Source organism: Halichoeres trimaculatus, unplaced genomic scaffold (assembly GCF_033239565.1).
Source record: "Halichoeres trimaculatus isolate MK-OKI-2021-1 unplaced genomic scaffold, fHalTri1.1 fHalTri1_scaffold_16, whole genome shotgun sequence".
NCBI lineage: Eukaryota > Metazoa > Chordata > Actinopteri > Labriformes > Labridae > Halichoeres > Halichoeres trimaculatus.
The window spans coordinates 2,186,802-2,214,453 of record NW_027437194.1 but is presented as its reverse complement, the minus strand read 5'-3'; the positions used below and the strand labels follow the sequence as shown (position 1 = coordinate 2,214,453).

The 27,652-nt window shown below is 37.9% G+C and overlaps 1 protein-coding gene and 1 long non-coding RNA gene across 2 annotated transcripts in view; one reads left to right on the top strand and one right to left on the bottom strand.

Moving 5' to 3' along the window:
• LOC141805806 (uncharacterized) overlaps window positions 1–1,320 on the bottom strand; it is a 28,092-nt gene extending 26,772 nt beyond the window's left edge. The window contains exon 1 of the long non-coding RNA XR_012599732.1: window positions 1,154–1,320. This is a non-coding gene — a long non-coding RNA (uncharacterized LOC141805806). The remainder of the gene's footprint in view (window positions 1–1,153) is intronic.
• Window positions 1,321–13,269: 11,949 nt separating this feature from the next.
• Window positions 13,270–27,652, top strand: part of fibcd1b (fibrinogen C domain containing 1b) — a 307,211-nt gene continuing 292,828 nt past the window's right edge. The window contains exon 1 of the mRNA XM_074690004.1: window positions 13,270–13,373. The gene's annotated coding sequence lies outside the window, so the exon portion shown is untranslated. The remainder of the gene's footprint in view (window positions 13,374–27,652) is intronic.

The following is a 27,652-nucleotide window of genomic DNA, read 5'->3' as shown; positions in this document are numbered from 1 at the left end:
ATAACAAATAACAAACCAATAAAAAAAATCAGAAAAACAAAATTAATTACCACAAAAAACAAACCGAAGAATAAATTACTCTGAAAAACCTGAGTTGTTTTTTTTCTTCAGGTGAAAGCAATATGCTTCTGTCGTTTTTTTTTTTTTTTTTTCTGTTACTTAAAATTAATTTGATGGGATGGATTGTGTGAATGTAAAAGGTCAAAATATAATAATTTATTCTTTATATAAATTGTTGTCTTCAATTGTTATAGATTTTAGTCCACTTAATTTTACTGTATAATTGTTAAAATTAGCTTAGTGTATTGTATTGTATTGTGGACTGTATTTTACTCCTTACTGGCTCTTTTCGTCTCACTTCCTGTATGCTGCAACAAAAATTTCCCCCTATGGATCAATAAAGTCCTGTTTGGTCTTATGTGTCTGTTTGAGCCCAGCACACTGCCGTAAAGATGTGACTTTTAACCAGGTACAACCCCATGAGGTAAGGTATTTATCAGCACAGTTATGTTATTTGAAATGTGACAACAAGCTAACATTTTTGTAGCCAGCTATATGTAGCTCTACTAGCAGCGCAGTGCTCAGATGTATCCATAGGCTAATGTGACAACAAGCTAGCTATCAGTTTTTACAGTAGTTTAGTAGCCGTCCTTATGTAGCGCTATCGGCAGCCTGGTGCTGTGAGACGTGTCTAATCAACATTAGCACGAAGAGTTTAGCCCTTTTAGCCTTTAGCCCGTGCCTTTAGTTTTCCTGTTTCTCTTTCTTCTGCTCTTCTGTCCTTTTTCTGTCAGACAGTTAGGCTCCAGTCTCCACCATCACTACTAAACTAATCACAGAAAGAGAAAAACACAGATCTCTATTCTCACTGCTAAACTTCATCAGCCAGTGTAGTGTTATCATACAGACTTTGGCGTGCTTTTAATCTACAAAGTAGCATTTTGAAATATCCTGTATTGGTGCTGATAATCTCATTTTGAAGAGTGGGTTAGGATCAGGTAGGTATCTAGAAGTTAAGACTTTTTAAAGATCACTTTCAAACTCCTCACAGCTCATGGCTCGTGTAAAGTCCAAATAAAACCAGAGCACTCTCTTGGAAACAATCACAGATTTATGTACCAACCCCAAAGACAAAAATAAAAAGGAGACTTACCCAAAACGTCCAAGAAACAAATCCAAACAGTCCAGCAGAGACTCCATGGGGAACACCCAAACAGCCACAGGAACCACAAGGACAGACTGAAGGTGAAGATGCAGGTAAGACTCCACAGACACACACAGAGAGCAGACACAGAGAGCAGACACACTGAACACAGGCAGGTGATCAGGCTCAGGTGACACTGATGAGGCACAGGTGAGACTAATCAGGGCAGAGCTCATCCAGAAAAGGAGGGAAACACACACAGAGACAGGAAGTGAAGTTTAATATGACACTGGGTGAGAATTGGAAAAATAAAACAGGAAGTGGGATTTAATGGAAAACACAGAGAGCATGAAAACACAGCTGTGTCTAAAATCTCTCCCTGTTCTCCATGTGGCTCCCTTGAATCTGAATGAGCATGGTCACACACTATATAGTTCACTCAATGTCTCCCACAATGCATTTTGAAAAGTAGTGTATTAGCAGTAAAGGCTTTCAGAGAATAACGCTGAGCTCTCTGTTTACTTACTACTTTCGAAGGAGCGCATCTCAGTGTGGCTCCACCATTTAACATCGAACGGTTTTGAAGCCAAATACCTCCGTCACAAGTGCCGCCATTGGTAGCAGTTGTGCAGCCAGAGTCTGCGCTGTAGAGACTGTGAGGGATTCTGGGAGAATCTGAGTGGAGCTGGGTGACAAAAATAATAATATTTTTTTTCTATTGTGAGTCTAATCTCTTCTTGACGCTACCTCCGGACATATTTAACAATCCCTGAAAAAATACACAAGAACATCAGCTGTCAATCATCGTTAAACATGACGTAAAGCCTCGTTTTTAACTTCGAATAACTAATGAAAACGAAACTTTTCAGAAAAAAGAGGACCTGAATACAAGGCTGCCAAGTGAAATCTTCAAATCACCACAACTATCAGACATGAGAAACATTTTTATCAGGTGCATTAATTTTTTTCTGGAATGACAGGGGAGATGGATTTTTGACCTATACTGCAGCCAGCCACCAGGGGGAGCAGTTTTCGTGGCAACCTCACTCTGAGCTGAGCAAGATGACGTCCATTTTTTATTTACAGTCCACGGTCTCAACAAACAGACGTTAGCCGCTGAACCGCCAATCATGAGTGATGCATTCACTACAACTCGTAATTCTCAAAACCAGCACAAGTTGCTGCAAAATGTATGGTTTATTTATTTTGAAAATAAAATTTAAAGAATGCTTTTATTATATTTGGCTGTTGTGAAAAATACACAAAGTATAATGTTAGTTATCACTTAAATAAAACAGCTTTAACCGTAAATCCCCAGCTGTCTATAAATGACGCGTGAGTAATTACATCACTGTCGGCGGCTGTGAGTGACTGAGTAGTATCCAAAATGTTGTTTTAATTTAGCTGAGTGAGTGAACTATAGAGCCCACAACATCTAATTCACTTTATACTATATTTATATTTATAGTAGGGAGTGACAGAACCTCTGTGTTGTCCATTAAATCCCACTTCCTGTTTTATTTTTCCAATTCTTCCCCCAGTGCCATATTAAACTTCACTTCCTGTCTGTGTGTGTTTCCCTCCTTTTCTGGATGAGCTCTGCCCTGATTAGTCTCACCTGTGCCTCATCAGTGTCACCTGTGCCTGATCACCTGCCTGTGTTCAGTGTGTCTGCTCTCTGTGTCTGCTCTCTGTGTCTGTCTGTGGAGTCTTACCTGCATCTTCACCTTCAGTCTGTCCTTGTGGTTCCTGTGGCTGTTTGGGTGTTCCCCATGGAGTCTCTGCTGGACTGTTTGGATTTGTTTCTTGGACGTTTTGGGTAAGCCTCCTTTTTATTTTTGTCTTTGGGGTTGGTAGATAAATCTGTGATTGTTTACAAGAGAGTGCTCTGATTTTATTTGTACTTTACACGAGCCATGAGCTGTGAGGAGTTTGAAAGTGATCTTTAGAGAGTCTAACTTCTAGATATCTGCCTGATCCTAATCCACTCTTGAAAATGAGATTACCAGCACCAACATTAGAGGTTACAGTTAATTTTTTAATTGCTAATTTGTGGCTTCCTGATCGGGTCGAGCAGAATCGGATTGATTTAGGGCATGTCTCAAAAAAGCAAGATTAAACATTTTTATCTTATCACTAAGACAAAATCAAATAGATGAAATAAAATAGATGAAATTAAAAACCAAAGTAGGAAATAAATGACCTCAATAGCAAAACATCTTTTATTCTTCAACAGAGATTTTTTGTTTGACGTATTTGTGTTTTTTACAGCTTTGTTTTTTTTTTAATTCTTATAATATTTTTCTTTTTTTTTTAAATCTGTTTTTTTTATTCTAGCTTTTTTCTATACCTTTTTAAATGTTTTTTTCTTCCTTCCTTCCTTTTTTTTATTTTACATAGTCTTTTTTCTTCTTATTTTACATTTCGTTTCTTTTTTGTAATTTTACATCTAGTCTTTCTTTCTAATTTAACATTAAGGTTTTTTTTATTTTAAATCTAGTCTTTCTTTCTAATTTTACATTTAGTTTTTTTTTTTAATTTTATTTTACATCTAGTCTTTTTTTCTTAATTTTACATCTATTCTTTTTTTCTAATTTTACATTATTATTATTTTTTTAATTTTACATCTTGTCTTTTTTTTCTAATTTTACATTTAGTTTTTTTCATTTCACATCTAGTCTTTTTTTTTCTAAATTTTACATCTAGTCTTTTTTTTTCTAAATTTTACATCTAGTCTTTTTTCTAATTTTACATTTAGTTTATTTTTTTTTTATTTCACATCTAGTCTTTTTTTTCTTAATTTTACATCTTGTCTTTTTTTTCTTAATTACACATCTAGTCTTTCTTTCTAATTTTACATTCAGTTTTTTTTTATTTTATTTTACATCTAGTCTTTTTTTCTTAATTTTACATCTAGTCTTTTTTTCTAATTTTACATTATTATTTTTTTAATTTTACATCTAGTCTTTTTTTTTTCCAATTTTACATTTAGTTCATTTTTTTTATTTCACATCTAGTCTTTTTTTTTCTTAATTTTACATCTAGTCTTTTTTTCTTAATTTTACATCTAGTCTTTTTTTCTTAATTTTACATCTAGTCTTTTTTTCTTAATTTTACATCTAGTCTTTTTTTCTTAATTTTACATCTAGTCTTTTTTAATTTTACATTGGGATGTTGTACAGCCATAAAAATACACCTGTTGTTGGACGTTTGTCTTCAGCCAGTCACTGATGGACGTGTGAACAGGAGGAGAGGACACACATGTCCCTGCTCTAAACATAGACCTGTTTTCGTATGGTGTGCTCTGAACTCTCAGTCTTCTGTGTGTTGTTGTCAACTTGTCACAGCGCCTCTCAAAAAGGAAAAAATATCTTGGTGGCTGGCCAAGAAAAAGCCGGTCTGTACTTTGGAAATGAATCTTAATGGCTGCCCTCTGCTGCTAAAATGCATTTGCTCTGATTTGCTTCTTCCCCCACCGTTCTGCTCTCTCTGGTTGATCATTTTCTCTGCTCTCCCACAAATCTCTCTGGTAGAAGTGTGTTGTCACAGCCACACACTGCATACACACCCAAACATGGGCACTAACTGTGTGTGCAGCCGCGGGTTGGAGAGGACTTCTCCCTCATCGGGGACGGCTGAAGTGTGTCAGGACGGAGGTTTCCTCGCCTGCAGGATTGTTTTTCCTCTGGGATGATAGCAGAGGAGGGGAGCTGTTTTTTTTTTACAGTGTGCCCCTCATGGCCCGGTGCGCTCTCATCAGTCACGCTCAGATGGCTCCATCTACCTTTGTCAGGCTTCCCACATGTGTGTTTTGAAGGAGGGTAGAGCCTGCAGAGAGGCTGAACCTATAATGTGCTGATAATTCTGACGTGTTGCTTTGAGGCGGCTGCTCCTCCAAACCCTACAGAGGAAGAAATAAGGTCACCTTGATGAGCCGAAACCATGGAAGGGGAAAGATACTTCAGTTAGAGGTTAGCTGAGCAGCAAACATCAGACATTTGATCAATCAGGAATATAAGCATGCACAGAATATTATTATTATTAATATTATTATTACTATTATTACTATTTCATTATTATTGTTACTATTAAAAAATATATCAATCAGCAATGTCTAGTCTAAAAATATGAAGCCTATGCAGAACGCTCAAAAACTGTTCTTCTTAAAGGGTCTACTAAAGGCTGGCTCCAGAAATATATCAGAAACCCTGCACACACCAAGCCGAAAAAGCTAAATTTTAAAGCAAAAAATGTTTTTACAGCCTAATAAAAACCGATAAATGAGTATAAAAAATTGATAAATAAAAAGCTAGGCTCTGTTTTTTTTTCTTGTTTTTTTTCTTTATTTATTTTTTCATTTTTGTGCACACGCTGTACATAAATTTTTCACGTTTGTCATTTTAAAAGTTATTTTATTTGTTTTGGTTTTTTTTAAAGACGGTAGACTGTCCCTTTCTTGCCCCTATAGAGTCGTTTCATATTTACAGCCCAATGAAAATCATTAATTAATTAATTTCATCAATTAATTAATTAAATATCTTAGATCTGATTTTTTTTTCCGCTCACGCTGTACATGGGCTATTTTGTTTTTATTTGTAATTTCAAAAATAATTAAACAAGTCCTGCCAAGTTTTCCCCCTCTTGCTCCTGTAGCTTCTCTCCATGATTTACAGCTAAATAAATAAATAAATGATAAATAAATAAATGAAAGAAAAACAAATAAATTGAAAATAAAAATAAATTGAAAATAAAAATTAATTGGAAAAAAATGAAATAAAATGAAAATAAAAATTAATTGAAAAAAATTGGAAAAAATAAAATAAAATAAAATACATTGAAAAATCTCACACTGATGTTTCAGAAAAACTTCCTATCAGCCTTTGTTCGAAACGTTTTGTTTCAGCTGCTTCCTTCAACATATGGATACGTAGCGGTCTGAAAATTAGCAGGCGTTTTGTAGAAACATCCTGCATTCTAATTTTATATCCTTGTCAAAAAGAGTAGAAAGAATGATACCCCCTCTTTAAAATATGATACCCCCTCTTTAAAGAATGCTCCAACAAACAAAGTAATTTTGACTGTATTAGCTTTTGTCAGCTGATAAATTCATTTTAAGATTACAACTAGGATTATGATAACCTTTTTAAATGAACCTTAAGTCACATATATTTTTTATTATTACAACTTTAAAACCTAAGACCTTGCACTGAGGGGTAAAAAAATAAGGAGGAATGCTGACTGTGGTTCCTTTGTGAAATGTTATCTTGTTCCTCTTCAGAAAAACAGTCAAGCAGTGTGATAAAGCACTTTTAATGACCTCTCAGGAATCCCAAACCTTTGAGAAACTCAGCGGTCCCATCATTGAAAACACTTCTCGAACAAAGGAATTCACCAAAGTTGGCTCAACCCGCTGAAGTTGCAGAGTGGATTTTATCCTTCATTGAAATGTGAGTTAGAGAAAAGCTGTGTGCTCAGAGTGCGTGGAGAAGTGGAAGCAGCGACCCTGGGCTTTGTCTGAACCCACACAGCATGGCTTTAAAATAATAACGTGTCACTGTATCAACAGTTGGTGACTGTGCAGACTCTCAACGGCACAAAATCGTCCTCTTTGTTCCCCTGCAGCTTTAAGTCCTCTGGATCTGATAGAAAGATGATATTTATCTTTATTCAGCCTGTTCACTGTATGTAGTCATGGTGTGGAAACACCAGATTAATACCAACAGTTAATGCTGTATTAATGAGTATGAAGACTTTTATTATCACACAGCCGTGGATTAGAGCTGCATTTCATTTTCAATTAATCCAGAAACTGTGTTATTCTTTACACATGAGTGATTGTGTCGTGTGACTCGTAGAAACGTGAAGCTCAACACTCGATTCAAAGTGAGGGGTGTAAACTGATGCAGAGGAAGCTACAAGAAACATGTTTGTATACAAAAAATCTGACTTGTCACCTTTATCATTTCCACCAAATATTCAAAATGACACTTTCAGACTTTAAAAACATTTTTTTTTTTGAAACATTAGATTTTTTAAAGTTATTCAGCTGTATTAAAAAAATATGTATATAGTGAAGGTATTTATTTAAAATTGAATAAAAGTTGACTCCGACAGTGGTGACACAGTTCTGATGGCTTTTGCAGTGGCCCAAGAACTAGTAATTCCAACCTATTTCTTCTCAAATTAATGCTGTTTACTCAACAAGTTACTGAGAAATTTGGTCCAATAAATAAAAATTGATCTCAGTGGCGATTTCTCTAAGACTGCAAGGGAAGCTCAGTTTCCCCTAAAATGTCCCCAAAAAGTGTTGATATGTTCTGCTGTGTGAACATTTCATTGATAAAATCTGAGCTAGAATTCCTTCATCTTTAGTTCAGAATCAGCTCCTATCACAGGTAACTGGCTCCACCTCCTTCTCATTCATCCCCGCAGCGTCTCAGCGCTTTAACACAGTCGGACGCTGAGCGTCTTCTGACTTCAGCGGGGAAGCGTAGAGTGGGTTGTTCCACTGTGGAAACTGGACGGTCATTGGATAAACGCTGGGCTTTGTCCCGCCCATCGGACGCTCAGCGTCTCTGGGGGTCTATGAGGCAGTGGGCTGGCCTGGACGCTGGGCTTCTGCATGATGATTGGATGATCTGTCTGAGGCCGAATCTCTTTTTGATTGACAGTGAAATGAGCCAGTCAGAGATCTTGAAGTATAACCCTCCACCGGAGCATCTTCTGAGTTTTACAGTCAGTTGTTCTGGACTGATCTGGAGGTTTTATCGATCCCCAGCGAGTTTACTTTTCTTAAAAACAAGGAGCGTTGTGTTTTAAGATCTTCTCTCTTTTCACCAATAAGCAGCTACAGCTACAGCTGTGGAGCTTCTCCCCCTGTCACTCACACTTACAGCCTGTCGTAGTCTCACGTAGCAGCTCCAGCTGCTAACAAGCTGACACAGAGGGTCAGGATTTACGTTTAAATAAACAAATTTATGATGTAGGCTGAAAAAAATGAGCTTCCTCTCCTTGACTGACCAGCAGCTGCCACTGAGATATATAAATATGTACACACTAATGATTTTTTATAGCCCCCCCTATAGCTACACCCCCTTACTTTTGTTCCTCTTTAATTTGGTATCTTTTGAAAAATACTTTGTGCTTGTTCTGAAAATGTCTTTCAACTTTACATTGTTTATTTTTTTTCTCTAATTTCTCACCTACGGTTGCCAATAGGCGTAAGCTGATTTGCAAAAGCAACAAAGCAACAATGCAAATGCAAACACCACAAGGCAATGAAAGTGCAGCCACAATGGAAGTTAAGAGGACAGTTCTCCTAACGGACGCAGAAAAGTTGTGAAAGTTAATGTTTTTCTTTCTTTTGTAACTTAAGCTATGATAAATATAGCTCTGATGGTAGCGTAAATACAGAAATATGACAACTATGAAGGAAATCACAAGATCCTAGATGAGGTTAATCATTTACTTACTTTTACAACTTTTCTGTGTCTGTTTGGATCAGTAACTTCTGCTGTGACCATACTCCTGTTGTGTTGTGGCGTTTGCATTCTTGTTTTTTGCTCTTGCATTCATATTGTAAATGCTTTTGCATTTGTGTTGTAGTTTTTGCAAATTGTGTGACACCCACCGGCCAATGTACTCACCACACGTTTACAAATTTTACTTTACTAATTATCATTATTATTTTTTTTTTTTAATGTAATGATGAAAAGGCATCACACTCCAAGAAAAATGTGCAGCAAAATAAACAAAAGACAAAATAAAAATTAGCTTAGGAAATAACTTTTATCTTTTTTTTTTTTTTTTTTTTTTGTCAAGGCCAGAGGGAGCCACTACAAGTAGGCCAAAGTACGGTGGCCCTTAAGGGCAAAGCACAACAGCAAATGACCAAACACAACAGCATTAAGCTTTAAGAAGAGGCAGGTGCTGGTGGCTGACATTAGTTATCACTGATTGGATGAGAGGAAGGAAAGGAAGGACTTGATTGGACGAAGGCACCATTCATCTTTGGAACAGGAAGTAACTCTGCTTTTGGCACAATTTTTAAAATGTGAGCGCGACTGGTGACACAAACGTAGCTGCTGCTATCAGAAAAAAAATGTATTGAAGATTAGTTTCACAGTCAATGAAGCCCAGCCGTCTTTAAAGAAAAAAAAAAACGGGTTTGTGGATCTGGGAGTCTTGCCTACGCAAAGTGTTTTAGAAAGAGGCTGAAATAAGAGGAATAAAAAAACACAATGCCCCCTCTTTAACCTTTTAACAAAAGAGTCAAACTCTGTTTCTGCCTCTGCAGCGCTTCATTTATCCAGCAAAGAGAAAAATAACATTTACAGGGCTACAGGTAATTTCCTCCATGCGTTAACCAAAGTGTGACATCAGGCTGTGTTTAACAGGCGGCGGGTGAGGAGGAGGAGGAGGATCCCACACGTCTCCCTGTGAAGTCGTTTGTTCAGGCTGCAGCTCTGAGCCTGAAATAGCTCTTCTAATGATGAGTGTATGGACAATGGTGGAAACGGAAACTGACACCGCCCTCATACGAGATGCTAATGTATTCTGGGTGAGAGCGTGGCGATCTGCTCATTAGCGGACTTCTGGTTTGACAGAGGTGTTGGGGTGGCTGCCATTCAGCCCGGCTAATTATCCAAACGCGCTCTGAGGAGAGACGTTCAGTCTGGAGCTAAACTTCCTGAGAAAATATAATTAATACAGAAGTGTCGTGTTTTCTTTGAGTCATTTGTTTGCCTGGTGACTTCTTAAAGAGCCTGACACAGAATACACACTTCAGTGTTTCTATTAAGAGTGGCATTGTTAGCTTCATTTCTACGCTTTGTGTGCTGGTCCATGTTTGATTTGGGAAAAAAAAAAGATGTTGTGTTTCATCCTGTGGGACATGCTGCTAACAAACATGTTTAAAGGAAATAAAAACTGTTATTGAGAAAATCTTCTCCAGCAGTTTAGAAATGCTCCTTTAAAGCAGCTCTTCAGAGACTTAAAGCCTGACTGACTTGGTCATGCCCACGCTTTAATCATTTCCACAGGGATAAGTCAAACATGACACGGGTTTCCTCCACCATGAGGAAGAAGAAAGGCTCGACATAAGAAGATCATGTGAAGCCGAAGGGATGGCAGAAAATAGAATATCACTTATTGACATAGGAAGAATAAATAGATAACCACAAATACCTTTGAAATGTTGACACTTCAACATCAATTTAGCATGCTAGCTTTTAGCAATGTAGTATTTAGCAGGGGAAGTGGAAAATGTAAAAACTACAGTAGAGTACCAGTACTATCTCTTGAGTACTCACTGATACCAGAAGTACTTTTGATACATCAAATTTAAATGAGCAGTGACAGATCAGTTTGATCAACAACAGCTCAGTAACTTTGCCCAAAATAAACACAAACATCTCTGAGTTCACGATTTAAAAATAAATTTAAAAATTAAAAAAATAAATAAAAAAAAATAATTAAAGTGCAAAAAAAAAAAAAAAATCAACAACTTTCAGAGTTTAAGTATTTTCAAAGTAAATTGAACTGCAAAGTAAAACAGTTTAACTGTTAACTCTTCCTGCTCCATTCATGTTGTCTGAACAGGACCAGACGCACAGTTGCCGTGGTGTTAAAGCGCAGCAAGTAGCGCCAACTACTGGCGAGGAGGACTTACTCAACATAAGATTTTCTTGCCTTGGTATCAGCTGCTTTCACACTGCAAAAAACTGAAAACTTATCAAGTGATTTTGTCCTATTTTAAGTAACATTTGCCTTGTTATATTTAATATGAGCCACATCCAACGGATCAGTCCAGAAAAATGTCTTGTTTCGAGTTATTTCAAGACAAAAATGAGGTCTGTGTTGCTTATAACAAGTAAGAAAATCTGCAAATGGAAAAATAAAAATGAAAATTGCTTAAACCTAAACAATGTTTTGATACAAGACACTTTTCTCTTGACCCACTGGCAGATTTTTTTTCTACTTGTTAAAGCAACTTAGAGCTTGTTTTGTCTTTGAATAACCTGAAATAAGACATTTTTCTGGACTGGTCAGGTGACTGTGGCTCATATTAAGTCTAAAAAAAGCATTTTCTACTAAAAATGAGACAAAAACACTTGATAAACACTCATTTTTTTCAGTGCATGAGTAACAAGAGCTTGAAATCAGGCTGGTATCGACCCGATACCGATATCTGGTGTTGGTACTCGCCCATCCCTACTTTAATCCGTATCCCTCGAGCTAATTCCCAGAATAAGTGAATCCCTGTTTGCTGTTGTAGCTCCACAGACATACTAACTGTAACTGCATTTTGTAAACCCTCAGCAGGATGAGCCATGCTGGATGCACCCAGGGAGCCGTAGATCTGACTTAAATTCCAGTGCCATCTCTGGGTATCTTCCATCACCTCTCTCGGCATCTTTCAGTGATTTCTGACTCATTCTCCCCCTGAGGACAAAGAGGAGAAGGCTCAGATTAAGGGTCTAAGTGTTCCCTGAACAGATGAGTCTTCAGACATCTCTTAAAGTAGAAAGGGACTCTGTGGATCGTATAGAGTTTGGTAATTCATTCACCATTTGGGAACAACAGAGGAGAAGAGTCTGGCTAGAGATTTGGAGCCGCGCTGGGCTGGGAGCACCAGGCGTCTTTCACAAGCAGAGTGTAGAGGACCAGAAGGAGTGTAGACCTAGATGAGGGACCCCAGGTAGGCAGGAGCTGTTCTCGTCAGTGTTTTGTAAACCAGAAGAAGAGAGTAATAGTTGCTCTTGAATGAATGAATTGACGTTGAAGTGTTGTCTGTTTACGCCCATCCTGAAAATGCTAGTTTTAACTCACAGACCGCATCCTCTTATCCAAAGACGCTGCATGAGATCCTCTCTGACTGAGGTTACACAGACGCTTACAGGTAGCTGTGTGAGATTTGTTGCTGAAAAGTTGACTTAAGCATCAGCTCTTTGTCACCATTTCTGAGTCCGTACCGTACTGAGATCTGATAGTTCATCGACTATTTCCACAGTCCACTATTAATCCTCCAGGGGGCGCCATATTTTACATACAGGAAGCACATCTAGAAAAAGGATCTGGAAATTTGAAATGTTGTTTTTACTACGGGAAGAATCCAAGAGAGCTCCCAAGGGAAGTTATTTGCCAGCTTAATCCCTAACAAAAACTTCCTCCCAGTAGCTTAAAGTTGATGTTTTTTACTTTAAGAATTTGAAATTTAATCTTAAAAATAACAGATTTGTAAACCCTCTTTCTGGTAAACAAATCAAACAAAGCAGAGCTTTTGGAGAAGAGTAGAACGAATAATCCTGCTTCCATCACGTCTGGGTGTTTTGTCTGTGAAAGGATATTAAAATTGACTTTCTGAGAGGAAAAAAAAAAAAGATGTTGGCCTTGTCTTTAAAAATCGTTTTAAATTAATCCACTCCTCTCATTGGTTTTATGCCCTGTAACAGTCCAGCACTTCTGTTCCTGAATCAAAGAGTGGGTCTCTGAGCTGCAGACATGGTTTGCTCTCAGCTGCCCTGAAATCAGCCTTAATGGATTTTTTATGTTTTCATTTGTACAAGCTGCTGCACGTTCTTCTCCAGCAAGAAATTTGTGTTTCATGAATAAGTACGTTTTAGAGAAGTCGTGTTGATGACTGCAAAAACAATTAAAACAAAAAAGAGCCTTAAAAGATGCCGTTAATCCAGGACGGAGGGACATTTGATGTCACTGTGACTGCATCACAGCTCGTTATCCACCGCTCACTGCTGCGTTTTCCTGCAGAGAGGAGCATAAGTAGCCCCCAAAGCGTGGATTGCCTGAGAAAACTGGAAATTAATGTTTCATTACATTTTCCATTGCAGAAAGGAGGGACGGAGAGGGGTGAAGACGGAGCGGAGACTTTCCCAGCAGGTGCCAGGCTGCTCAAACAAAAGCAACGTGTGTGTGCAGCAGAGGGGAAAAAGAGCCAGAAGTAACCGATCCAGGGATCCTTCAGGTGTGTCAGGTACGGAGAGGGCACATGATGGGCTGGTACAGGCCTCGGTTTGATTCTCAACATGCAGCTCAATGGACAGCTGCCTGTGCAAAATGTCTGACTTCCTCCTGTTTCCCACCTCAGCTTTGTTGAAATGAAAGAGACGAAGTGCTGGGAGAGGCTGAGTGTAAGAATAAACTAAGTCCGCAAGTCCAAGGCGGCGGAAACTGCAGTTCCTAGAGAGGCCACAAGAGGACGCCTGCTGAGGTGAGTCAATCCTGAGCCAAACCTGCTGGAAAACAGTTACGGCTACAGATTCACTGCAGAGTAAAATGAGTGATGTGAACAAATCATCTGGATAAACGAATCAAACTGAATCACTTACTGAAAAGATTCATTCATTTTTTAACTTCCCGTTTGTCACCCTCCCTTTACCCAAAGAGTCGCCTAAGCCCGTCATCCCTTTATCTTTCATGTCAGTGATACGTACCGAACCAACAGGTTTGGTGTCAATTCCACTTCTACTTCTTGTATCCATAGCAACAGCAGCACAGCAGACTTCCTGTACTCCAAAGACCGTGGTTGTGTCCAAAATCACTCACTCATTCCCTACTCACTACTCACTATATAGTGAATTAGATGTAGTTGACTATATAGTCCACTCAACAAAATTAAAACAACATTTCGGACACTACTCACTCATTCGCCAGCCGCTGACAGTGACATATTTACTCTTGCGCCGCTAATGGACGGCTGGAGGTTTACAGTTATATCTTTTCTTAAAAACTGCAAAACAGTATTTATTTTAGTGATACCTAATATTATATTTAGCTTATTTTCTGCAACAGCCAAATATACTAGAAACATTTATTACTTGTTATTTTTAAATAAATAAACCATATATTTGCGCGGAACTTATGCTGTGTTTAAGAATTACAAGGTCCAGTGAATGCATCACCTGCGTGGAACGGTTTAGCGGCTAACGTCCGTGTTGTTTGTTTCTCAGCTCAAAGTTGTGAGACGGGCTTGTCCCAAAGTTAAACGGGGAGCTAAGTGTTATTCTCTGACAGTTTTTAATGTTGTTTCATGCTATTAGTAATCATTCAACATGTAATCAGCCATTTCTTCTGTTTGAATCACAATGCATGATGGTATATATTGCTAATATAGTGAGCATCGCTAATACGCTACTTTTCAAAATGCATTGTGGGACACATTTAGTGGACTGTATGGTGAATGACCTTGCTCACTCAGATTTCGAACAGCACTACAAAATGGCGTATAAACTATATAGTGAATAGGGAGTGATTTTGGACACAGCCCAAGATTCTTTTCGAACAGAACACGCACAGAACACAGGTTAATATTTACTTGGATGGAGACATCCTGATAGGCGTATACTTGCCTACCTGTCAACAGAGCTGTCCTACTGCCCATAGTGTACAGCTGGCCATGCATGAACGGGAAAGAGAGAAAACAGCGCTTTTTTTTTTTTTTTTTTTTTTTTAATACTTTTCTCCGTTACTCTTGGAGCCTCCGACCACCAAAAAAGTTCATAGACTTTTCCCTATTTTTCACTGAATGTCCTGCAGGTTTTAGACCCCGTTTACATGATCCCGAAAACGGTCGATTCCGCAAACATTTCGTTGCGTTTTGGCCTTCCGTTTAGACGAGACCACGTTGCGTTTTCAGTGAAAACGCAAACTTTTGAAAACGCTCCCCAGAGTGGAAAGATCTGAATCCGCTCCTCCATCCAGCTTCGTGTAAACACAGAGCGGAGCGTCTCAGGGTGAAACGCTAACGTCACCGCATGCGCACTCGCAGTTTCAGGTGAAGGCTCCGCGCTCAGCCACATTTCCAGTCGAGCCAGTAGGTGGCGGTAATGTGCATCATGGTTGGATTGCCGACCGTCTCACACAACAAAACGGCAGAAAAAGAAAGAACAGAAGAAGTGACTTGTCCTCCTGGAGTCGTATGAACGCGGATCGTTTTCACGCCGTCCTCATGTAAACGCGGGTGGCTTTTGAAAACGCAAAGGAAGAATCGTTGCAGGAGTCTCCGTGTAAACGGGGCCTTAGACTAGGGAGCGATAATCAAAGCATCAAACATCATTTCTATTGCCCTTTTCATACAAATGCAAAATGCTTGAGAAATAAAAAGGGTGTAATGCCGTTGCTCAGTCCAGCTGATTTGTGAATTGTTAATTTGGGTCAGACGTCACCTCGGTATTTTGATGTGATTCTCAATTGTAGCATGATGTTATGACTTGAATCAGACCTCAACCAGCGTCGTGCGATCAATTATCCTGATTGCTGCTGTTGGGATTAGTCAACCATGGATAGATGTGAGTTATATTTTAGATCAGAGATTTTGGATTTTGTACCAGTTTGGGATTTTTGAGCTTAGTTAAAGTACACATCTTTTGTTAAATCTGCAGTTGGGCCTTCAACTTCTTGTTTTCTGCTCCTGACTCCTGGATCCTGACACATATTACAGTTTTTAAGAAGGGTTATTGGTGTATAGATGGCCGTACACAACTGGGTTATTGCTTATATTCTGAATCCGAAAGAGTTAATGACTGCTTGTAAACATAGCCACTGTGTCATAGTATGTAGTGAGCCTGGTTTCTCTATAAGACTTCACCTTCTTCCTGATCAACCAGCCACTTCTCTTCTATGGTCAGTTCCTAAATTAAAAAGTCATCAGGTCTCATAAAACTATAAACAGCATCATATTTGCTATCTGTGTCTTTCACACAGTCTACAACATGGGCTGAATTTCCACCCTCAGATTAGACACAGGTAAAAACAGTAAAGCGACAGAGGCGGTTTCATCCCATAAATGTGACATTTAAATGCAGCAGCTTCATGCCGGTGCAGTGCAGTGTGGCGGGGCAGAACATCACACCTTTGTCTGTTTCCCAGCTGAGCGCGGAGAGGGAAATGAAATCAGCAGGCTGGGATGTGGGCTGTCTGTAATCAGGTTTCACCGCCCTTCCCTATCGACTGCTGGGTCAAGATCATATGAGCATGCTGCTCTGTCTGCCCACCATCCTGCCCGGCTCTCCTGTTTGCCCTCTTTCTCATTTTCAAGAGCCTCTAACGCTCTCTGTGGTGTGCTGCTCTGCTTTACGCCTCGAGTTTAACGCTCAAGGAATATTATTTAGCTTGACGTCATCCAGAGGGCAAACAGGAAACACTTTCTTCTGATTATTGCTGCTAAATATTGAATGGTGCAGTCGTAACAAAGACATTCCTGTCAAATCCTAATCCCTCAAACATTCATATCTTCACCTCACAAGGATTAATTCCTTTCCAGAGACGCTGACCAGCATTATTGCCCGTATGCATGGTAATGAAGCTTCTGTTGTGTTGTGTGTTTGCAGAAAAGAAATTTTATGGCGCACAGAGGATGACATAGAGTCAGCGTGTAATGAGACTTGATGAAACTTTATAGCGGTGTTGTGAGGAGGGAAGCACTTTGTTTGGCTGTGATGGAAGAGCCTGCCTCTTAAAGATCCATTTGTGCTCTTCCAAGGTCAGCATCCTGTCTTTAATGAGTGTAATCTCATAGGGCTGCTGTAAACACCGAAGCTGTCAGAAGTTCTCCAAGTCACACAGACACCCGAGAGAAATTTGAGCTGTGAGCCAAACGGACACAGACGTTCATGAGGTGATGTCACGTTCACACTTTATTTAGATGAATTCATTTAGAAAGTTTCGACTGAGTTCCTCAAAACTACAGTTTGAAATGCCTGATGAAAATGGACAGAGGTAAACTTAGTTAATCTAAAATCTAACACAGCTAACTGTTAATTTAGCTCAAAATCCATGTAAGTTAGCAAAAAAAAAGAAAAACAGAATGTAAAGGAACACATTTGAAACATCCATTGTATAAGGACATAGGTTCCGTGATGTCATCCGTTTGTTTCTGACACAGACTTTTGAAGCCGCCTGTCTTCAGATGCCATATTTGAAATGCTGAATTCAGCCTATTTTTGTTCAACTCTGAAGATAATTAAGTCTATATAATATATCTTATAGTTATATAAAGCATGCCACTGCTCTACTACACCTCCTACAACATCAACTGCCCACCAACTTTCCATGCACCTGTGGCTAACCTCAAGTTTTACAGCCTTGGGAAGATAACAAGATGATGAATTGAGTGAGTTTTTTCATTCGTAATCAAATTCAAGTATTCTTTGAAAAACTTGAAATTTTTGAAATATATTTTTTTATGAAATATTTGCGTTTTTTTTAAATTTCACATTATGACTTAGTAATTGGAATTTTGTTTTGAATTTCATTTTTTTCTTGATTTTTCCAATTATTTTAAATTTAAAAAAAAAATGGCACATTTATCATTTTTATTTTTTTTATTGTTTACATTTTTTTGTCAATTTTGCTAATTTTTGTACTTTCAAATATTTTTTAAATTCCATATATTTTTTTAAAAGTTTTAAACCTCTTTTTTGAATTTTCAGATTTAGTGATTTTTTTTTTAATTTCATAAACTTTTTGAGAGTTTGGAAGCTTTTGTTTGAATTTTCAAAAATGTATGACATCTCAGCAAATTCAATTAATAAATTATCTATTAATATAATCATTTTCAAGTATTTTATATCAATTGTATATTTTTTTGCAATTCTTTTAAAATTTTTGCAAATCACAAAATTTCTCAAAATTTTTGTAAGTTCATTTTTTCTAAAAATTTGAAAGAAAAATAAGATTCTTACATTTTTTTTTCAATTTTTTTTTCAATTTTTATAATATCAATCTTTTTGAATTTTTTTTTTTTTTTGAATTTCAGAATTTTTTGAAACTTATGCAAATCTTAGATCTTTTTTTTCTTTTTGTATTTCTGCAATCTCAAATAATAGATAAAATTTTAAAAAAAATGACATCACATTTTTTTTTTGTGAATTTAACAACCCTATAGTGAATTAAGTAATCACCAGATTACAGATCACCAGATTAGTCTTTATTGTTAAGATAAAGTAGATTTTGTGGCTCTGGATCAACTTTAATCCAGGTGAGCTGAGGCAAGAAACTTCAGACAGAGAAACTGTAATTTCTTTTTTTGTTTTTTCTTTGCTCAGTCATGATTTCTATGATCCCGTGTATAGAGAGACTGACTGGTGTTGCCTCTTCTCTAACAGCAGGGCTCGAGGATGATAACACAGGACTCCACGCTGTGTTTAAGCTCATACACTGCACACACTCTTTAACAGAGCTCTTCTTTTATCTGCTGTTTACATCTTATGGTCATTCATATCAGAGAATCCACCACTACGGATGTTATTTTGCTCATTTATCTGTTTGTCTGAATCTATGAAAGAGACTCCATGACTCCTCTGGATTCCAGCGCCTGACTGTTTTTTAAATTATTCCCAGTATAGTAAATATCAAGATGAGAGGGTTGTGACTGGACTAGCAATGCGACTTCGGCGGATAAACAGAACTGTCTTTGTGTTTATGCCGTCCTCCTCCAGACAGAGATTAATCAGCTTGGGCAAACAAGGCTTTAGTTTCTGGAATAAACTTCAATCACTGCTCACCTCTGAAAATCATTACCCTGTCAATCACTGATAGCTCTCTGAATCTGCCTGTTCTTATCTCCCTGATAGCTCTCTGTGCTCTGTGGAGCATGGGATGCGTGTTCGTTTCTTCTCCAGATCCTGTGAACTGTGAGAAGTCACCATGACGCACTCTTTATCGCGCCGGGGCTTTTGGGAAACTTTAAGACGAGTTACGGCATCCTTGTTTTGTTTCTTTTTGCTGGATTCGTCAGGGGTTGGAAAACTGGACTGAGGCAGAACGCTGACTGAAGTAAAGTCGCTGCCGTTCCTGCACATTAACACTGTTTTAATCATGTTTATCCCAAATTCAACATATATTTTTCCCGAGCCAATCTTATTCCAAAACAATCCTGGCTAAATATATGGCAGGAGATGAAATTATCCAGTAATTAGAGCTTTTACAACAAAGATAAAACACAACGTACCCTGCAAAGCTCGCCCACCAGAGGGAAGACAATCTGCAATAAGAGACTTCGCCAAATAAGACAATCCACAGAGAACAGAAGAGAAAAAAAAGCAATAGGCAGGATTAAAGCTCCTGTGAGGAATTTTAAGCTGGTTGAGAAAAAGACCTTTATATAAAGGCTTCTTTATCATCTGTAAAATCAGCAAAAATACGGATCATTTGTAATACTTTTAAATACCTTAAAAAACCCTTTATGCTGATCTGTACTTTTATGCATACATCAAATTTTATTATGTTAAAAATCAAAGCAACTTTATTTCTAAAGCAGAACAGAGGGACCATGTTGTAAAAGAGAAAACAAATTTTACAATTAAATCATAATACACAAGATTAAAGGCAGAGTCTGTAGGATTTTTCTTATTAAAAAAAAAAAAGAAAAAAAGAAGGCTGCCAAAATTAAAGCATTGATCAGATAAATCCCATCTTCATGGTTAATCTGATTAAACATTTTAACTCAATTAATTTATCTGCTGCACAGAATGACTCAAAATCCCAGAAATGTCTCTTGTAATGTATTTTGAGCAGTTTGTCCAAGTAGATTTGAGTACAATAAATAAATGAATAAATAAACCATCAAAAAAAATAACTGACAAAATAAATAACACAAAGTAAATAAAAAATAAAGACATTAGTAATTGACAAAATTAATGACACAAAGTGAATAAATGAAAAATAAATAAATACTTGATGAAATAAATAACACAAAGTAAATATTAAAAAAATAAAGAAAGAAATTAGTAATTCATGAAATATATAACACAAAGTAAATAAACAAAAAATGAATAAATTAAGAAAAAATTAATTGATGAAATAAATAACACTAAAGAAATAACACTAAATAAATAAATAAATGAAAAAAATAATACAAAGTAAATCAATGAATAAATGGAAAAAAATACAAATTTATTTAAGAAATAATTAATTCTAAATAAATAAATACATAAAGAATTCAAAGTAAAAATAGATAAATAAACAAACAAACAAAAAAAAAACAATAGTCAGCCAACATAAAGTAGTATGCACACTCTGCAGGAAGTTAAGAGCAAAACTATTTTCTCCCTTCTTGAGTCTGTTTGCTCATGAAAAATGAAACATGATTAATATCCACAGCAACCCTGCGATTAATCTGATTCAATAGTTTCATCGTTTGACAGCACTACTCAGAACAAATTCAAGTCAGTTGTAGTATTTTGATAAATTTTATCTAAAAACCAATTAAGCCAAAGGGAACTGTGAGATTAATCATGATTAACTACAGAAAAAACATGTGATTATCTCGATACATTTTTTTCAGTGTCAGTGTCTGTGTCTGCCTCAAACCCTCTCCTCAGCCTGGATGTTAAAAAGAGAAAGAAAAACACAACCAAAGTGAAACAAAACGCCAAACAAAGGTTGGAATGTTGGATATTAAAGTTAGGTCAGAATAAGGTTGGAATAATTTTAAATCAAAGTTGAACTCGTGTCAGATGCTAGAGATTTAAACTGAATGAAGGTTGAACTGTTACAGGATTAATGATCCACTAAAGTCTGAATGGTTCCAGACGAGAGTTGATTTAAAGTTGTAATGTTGGATTAAAGCAGAAAAAAGCTCAATGTATGGTTCCCTGCTGCCTCAAGTGGACACCAGAGGAACTGCAGTTTCCTGGCTTCTTTTCTCATGGCTGGAGGTTGCTGCTTGCTTTGACATCACGACCTCATGCTTTTAAAAACTCAGCGCTGGGTTCTGCACGCTGTGAAAGGGGCACAGAAGCTTTTAGGTGTTTATTCGTTGCTTTTTTTAGAGCATGGACGTTGCTGTGAGAAGCCTTGAAAATGTGGTGAAACGTGTTGTTTTGGTCTTTACTGAGCTGTGTCTGAGCAAAGACGAGCTTGTTATGAAAATTTTAATCATGAGGGTTAAATTTGGTCTCATTTATTTGTTTGAGTTTTTAAATTCTCCACCACTCATGTGATTTTCTGAGCTGTAGAAATAGTGACCTTTCCATCGAAGGTGGAGAATAAAGCAGTTGGAGATGAGAGCTTGTGCCCCAAGGGTTGCCAGCTCAGTCCCTGCCATGGCAGGATATATTTGGTCGAGGACATTTTGGGTCCAACACAGAGATGCCCTTGAGCAAGGCCACAGACCCCCTGCTGCCTCGGAGGAGCTGCTGGGCCAAACAGAACGAGCAGCTTCCAGGTGTGGATGTGTTCGGCAGAGTGTTCCTGGAAAAACAGAGCCGATCCAAACTGGCAGGCTGCGCCAAAAGAGAAGACAGAAGAAGAAAATCCATCCTTAAAAACAATTCCCCCGGATTTTGGCCGACAGAGCAGCAAAATTAGTCGGAGGAGGTGTTGTTTTATCCCAGAGTGAGACAAATGAAGTATTTTCATGTGAAGGGAGCTCAGAGTGTCACCGCGGCTGAAAAAAACGCTTAAAAAGAGACAGAGCTCACTCCTCCCTGACTGCCTACCTGTCACCTGAAGCGGCGTCAAGCCCCGCTGTGACAAACTGACATGAGAGGCATCTGGAAGCTGTCTCAGCGCCAGACAGCCATGTCATCTTATCCCGCTCTGGCATGGCGCTCAGGAAACCAGGGGATTAAACCCAACACTAACTTCACAAGCAGAGAGCGCTTCCAAAGACAGACTGCACGATGAGACAATCCTCTGACAACTGTTGTTTGTGTGGAAGTGGGGTGTTTGCAGGATCAGGGACACTTCTGGATCCCAACCGTAACAAGCATAAACCAGCGTGTAATCAATGAGCCTTATCACCAAGATTGCAGACGTTGAACAGCCCGGAGGAAACACGATGAAATACTGGAGTTCATACTCCTCTTTTTATTGATTTGAAGAAGCCAAATTACAGTCAGTGAACAGAGCTCAGCAATAAGGACGTGACGCTTTCTACTTTTCTTTATCGATGAGTTTATCCTTATAAATGGAGCTTCACTGCAGACACCAAACACTGAGATCTTAAAAAGACGCTTTCATTGGGAGCTGACTGTGGTGGCCTGTGTGGGCTCAGCTAAATATTCATCCCTGATTTATTTATTCTTATAAAACTAAATCTTCTGCTGATACTTCCAATTTACTGGCTTCACAAAACAGAGGCTGATGAAAAAAAAATATTACTCGGAAAAAGCTGAAAGATAATCTAATAACTAAAGAAAAAATAAAATAAAATAAAATAAAATAAAATAAAATTAAATTAAATTAAATTAAATTAAATAAAATAAAATTAAATTAAATCAAAATAAAATAGAATAAAATAAGATAATTTAAAATAAAAAATGTTAAAAAAAAATAATTAAATTAAATAAATATATATATATAAATAAATAAATAAATAAATAAATAAATAAATAAATAAATAAATAAATAAATAAATAAATAAAATAAAAAATTAATAAGACTTTTTAAATTCTTGGCCAGACTTTTAAAAAAATAACATAAAATAAATGCATAAAAATCAAGGAAATAAATAAAAACTTTAAAAACAGTCTTTAATCTCAGCATCCAGCCAAAAAAATCTGAACTTTGACTGCAAAAAAATTTGCCTTTTTCGCTTGTATTTCAGATCTATGTCAGAATTTTAACAAATTTTTAAAATTTCTCTGGCTGAAGCCAGATTTCAGTTAGTACAATCAGAGTTCTTGAATCTGTGAAGCCTGAGTCAGAACCCTGACTTTTTTTTTTCTCAGGATTCAGAAATCTGAAACAAAGGCACAATTCTGAAAATAAAAGAAAAAGTTTGAATTTCCACTTGTCTTTCAGACTTTTTATTGTTCTTTAAATAAAAGTCACAACTTTGTCTCCTATTTCCATTTCAAAGATGGATGTTAAAATGACAGATTTTTTTAATCTTTGAACTATAACTCTGTATTTTGACTATTTTGCTCCAGATTCAAAACCCTGAAAACTTAGCATACAGACTTAGTTCTGAATTTGACCCAGACCTCTGTTAGAAAAAAGTGTTTGAAATCTGGTTTTAGATTTCTGGAAAGAATCTCAGAATTTAGACTATGTAGAAGTCTTCAATTAAAGTCAGATCTTTGTCTTTTGTTTCACTTAAGAGTTCACAAATTACTGTCAGAATTTTAAACCTTTTCAAATTTTGACGTTATCTTATTTTTTTACTTAAAATTCTGAGATTAAAGGCTGCTAGAAATTTTTAAGGTTTGCTGGCATCTACATGAAACCATGAAACCAGAGTTTTTCCAAAATCTTAACTTTGGCTGAAGTTTTCAGAAAACATTGTTTTTAGTGACGGAAAGCTATGGTTTCATGTGAATGACAGGCGTTAACATACAAAAATATATGTGGTTTCCCAGATACCTGGTTTACACGTGGACATGGCCTTAGTCTCAGTGTTTCTTGAGTTCTGTGTCAGTTCATTGTGTTTGCTATGGTGTCATGTGTCACGTTTCCTGATTCCATTCCCGATTTATCAAAGGGTTTTTGTAGAGTTTTGGGTTTTTTTGAAGTTAGTTAAAATGAAGACCTTTTTGTTCAATCTGAGAGACTGTTTACACTACAACAGTTTTAGGGTAAAACTGAAAGTATTGTTGTGTTTCAGCCTCACGTTTACATGGAAAAAGCGTTTTAGCCAACCTAAGCCGCAAACTTCTGAAAACGGCCTCCAGAGTGGAATTTTCTGAAACAATGCAGCCACTGTTAGCTGGTGTTTTCCATGGAAACGCTGAGGTCACACCCCGCTCCGTGCATACAACAGTCCAACGGTACCGTTGTTAGGATTGTCATGATCTACCGTGTTGAGCTCAATCTGCTGAATCTGTGACGGTCTTTAACAAAATGAGCATCTGTTGCTCCACTTCTGCTCTTAACATTCACCAAAACAGGACAAGGCATTAATAGCGCCAACTACAGGCCTGGCATGCTTACTAGTTCCCCCTTAGATGGGCTTTAACTCTGCTCCTCCTCTTTTAGCTAACGTAAGAAGAAAAAAAACATCTTCCTCACTGATTTCACACCTTTTCACACTGAGCGATGAGGCCAAAAAAGGGCCAAAAACTCAATATGTCTACAGGTACCACAGTTTTTCTTTCAACTTTACTTTCAAACCTCAGGTGACCTTTAAAGACTCGGGGAAATCTATCACCCAGCCGCGTGCTCTTCAGGGTATCTATCTGTACTCTATAAAGAACACATTATTTCACAGAACACCATTTAGCTCTTTCTGTGCTCCATCTTTCCAGACCTGTCTCTGATATAAAACAATTCCTGTTTTACTAACTATCCCCAGGGCTGCCATCTTGGTTTCTCTGCTCATATTCTCACTGACAACCCTGCTGTGACTCATACCCCAGCATCCCAGAGTGTTTAATCCTCAAAAAACAAATTTTCTCAGTGGCCTGTACAGCAGGACGCCCCCCTGAGGGATCAGGGACACCCTCTGGCGACATGTCCGGCTCCTCGTCATCTCCCATCTGGACTTTTCTCGGCTAAGCCCATCTCCTGAAATATGTTTCAACCTCTAAAATATTTATTCAACTTAAACAAATTACCCCAGCTTATCGCCCACTTCCTCCACTGCTTGCCTGGAGCCGGTGATATCGAATTCAAAAACAGGGTGTTGACATGCAGCAGCCCTTACAGCCTTTGGCGTTAGCTTGCTATTACAAGACAGTGACACATCTCAGCTCCATGCAGTCTCCGAGCTCCCCCAGCTCTCTTCACGGTGATGGAGGAACCAGCTCGTGGAGTAGGAGCCGGTTTTCTGGGCCCTCAGGGTAACCAAGTAGCTAAAAGTGAAGCTAACACGCAGTCGCGCCCTGTGTCATGTCCTCTGACTTCCGGCTTTCAGCGATGCACTCGTACCATCGCCTTGTGTTTTGCTCCTACGCTTCCTTGAAAGGAAGTCTGAGTTTCAGGCTTTTTATCATTTTCAGATCGTTTCAACCAAAGAGGCAGGAGGAGATGTTTGATCACCCAATACAGAGAGAAGCTGAACTTTTAAAACACGTCTCAGTGGAAAGTAGCAAACCCTCTGAGCTGACAAGTTTAAGCGTTTGTAGCTTTACATATTTGTCAAAGTCTGCCACAAAAAAAAAAAAAATCTCTCACTGCTGCTGAACAGTGGTTTCTTGGGATCTGATGAACAAAAGCTGTGCCAATTGTTTTAGATGAAAAACAAAAAGACTTTTCAAAGGTTTTGATTAAGGAGTCGATTTCACAAAGAAAGACCTTGAAAATGGAAGGAAATTACACGGAAACCCTGAAGTTACAAGTGTGTTTAACTCTGATCAAACAAATTCAAATGATTTTTTTTTAAACAAAAGGCTTTAAATTGGCAAATCAAAACTCTTTGCAAGTCCAAGTCAGGCCCAAAGTGTAAGGCCAGTCTCTGGTCCGTCGTTAGAATTTTAAGGCGAATCTGAGCCTAAGGTCAAAAGTCTTCATCAAGTCTTTGGCGTTAAGTCACAAGTCCAAGTGAAATCTCGAGTCCTAAGGCACAAATCCACATTGAAACTCAAGTCTTAGTTAAGGTTCAAGTCTTTGGTCTCATGTTCAAGTTATCCTCTCAGGTCTGTGGTACCAAGACCAGGTCAAATCATACATCCTGTGATTGGATCCAAGTCAGGTCTAAATGTTTAGGTCACGAGTCTTCGTCAAGTCTCAAGTCTTAGGTCACGAGTCTTCGTCAAGTCTTAAGGTTCAGGTCACTAATCTACGTCAAGTCCCAAGTCTTTTTTGTTGCAAGTCTAAGTTAAGTCTCAAGTCTTTCTGGTCATACAACCAACGCTCGAGTCCAAGTCAAGTCTCCAGGTTTAGGTTACTAGTCTATGTCAAGTCCCAAGTCTTTGGTCACAGGTCTTAGTCAGGTCTCAAGTCTTTGGTCACAGGTCTTAGTCAGGTCCCAAGTCTTTGGTCACAGGTCTTAGTCAGGTCCCAAGTCTTTGGTCACAGGTCTTAGTCAGGTCCCAAGTCTTTGGTCACAGGTCTTAGTCAGGTCTCAAGTCTTTGGTCACAGGTCTCAGTCAAGTCTCACGGTTAAGGTCACTAGTCTGAGTCAAGTCTCAAGTTTTTCTAGTCATACATCCAATGTTTGAGTCCAGGTCAAATCTTTATTCTTTGTTATCAAGTCCAAGTCACGTCTTGAGTCTTTGGTTGCAAGTCTAAGTCAAGTCCTGAGTCTTATTAGTCAAACAATAAAGGCTTGACTCTAAGTCAATTCTAAAGGTTTAGGGTCACAAGTCTATGTCAAGTCTCAAGTCTTTAGTTGCAAGTCTCAGTCAGGTCTCAAGTTTTAAGTCACTAGTCTACGTCAAGTCTCAAATCTATGGTCATAAGTCCAGGCAAAGTCTCAGGGTTCAGGTCACAAGTCTCATGTCTTTCAAGTCATACGTCCTTAGCTTAAGTCCAAGTCAAGTTCCATGTCTTTGGCCTCAAGTTTAAGTTGTTTTCTCAGGTCTTGGCCTATCAAGACCAGGTGAAGTCATACTTTCTTGCTTGAGTCCAAGTCAAGATTCAAGGTTTTGGTCACAAGTTTAAATCAACACTCGAGTCTTTTTTCAAGTCCAAGCCAAGTCATACATCTTCCAAAATGATTGCAAGTCAAATCTGAGGTCATAGTCCCAGGTCAGGTCTTAGGTATGTTGCTCAAGACTCAAGTCAAAGTATTGTGTCTATGGTCTTTAGTCTTAGTCTACAAGCTTGAGATAAGTCTGAAGTCCTTGGTCACAAGTTCAAGTCAAGTTTCAAGTCTTTGGTCACAAGTTCAAGTCAAATCTCAGGTCATCAGTCACAAATCAAAGTGAATTCTTGAGCATTAGGTCACAAGACACATTTCGAGTGCTTGGTCACAAATCCTGGTCAAGTCTCTAGTCAGAAGTTTTAGGGAACTCTCAGGTCTGTGGTCTCATGTCCTGTCTCCTGTCATGTCTTACTAAGTTCTAGTTCACATGCCCAAGTTAAGTTTCTAGTCCCTGGTGACAAGTCCATGTCAAGTCTGAAGCCTCTGGTCATTTCGTAAAGTTGTTTTCCTTATTTGCTTCAAAACAAAAAAAGAGAAAAAGTAACAGCCACATCCTAACGACAGTAAGTGCAAGTGTTCATGGGAAATGGAGTCTTTATCCCAGAATAACACATACTTTTCCTCACAGCCCCTTTTAAGAAGACTGCAACTCAAAGATAATCAAAAATAGATCATCAAAAACTGCCTGCTAGGACAAAATGTTTTATTGATAACATTATGCAAAAGTGGAAACTCAAAACACAATAACGGCTCAAAACTAATCTCCTGCCTCAGACCAGACAGATTGTCAATCATGATTAGTCATAATTAGGTGGACAATCCAATAAAACTCTGGGCGAGTGGAGGAAAGAGCACGAACTGGACACTGCACCGAGGATCAGAAAGATCCAAAACAAAAGATTAATGAAAAAGAAAAGGGATTATAACTCTGATTCAGCTAAAATGAATTAGTATAAATGAACTGATATGTGTCGTTAATCAGTATGTGCTTCATTATGCAGATTTCCAAAGCAGAGAAGTGT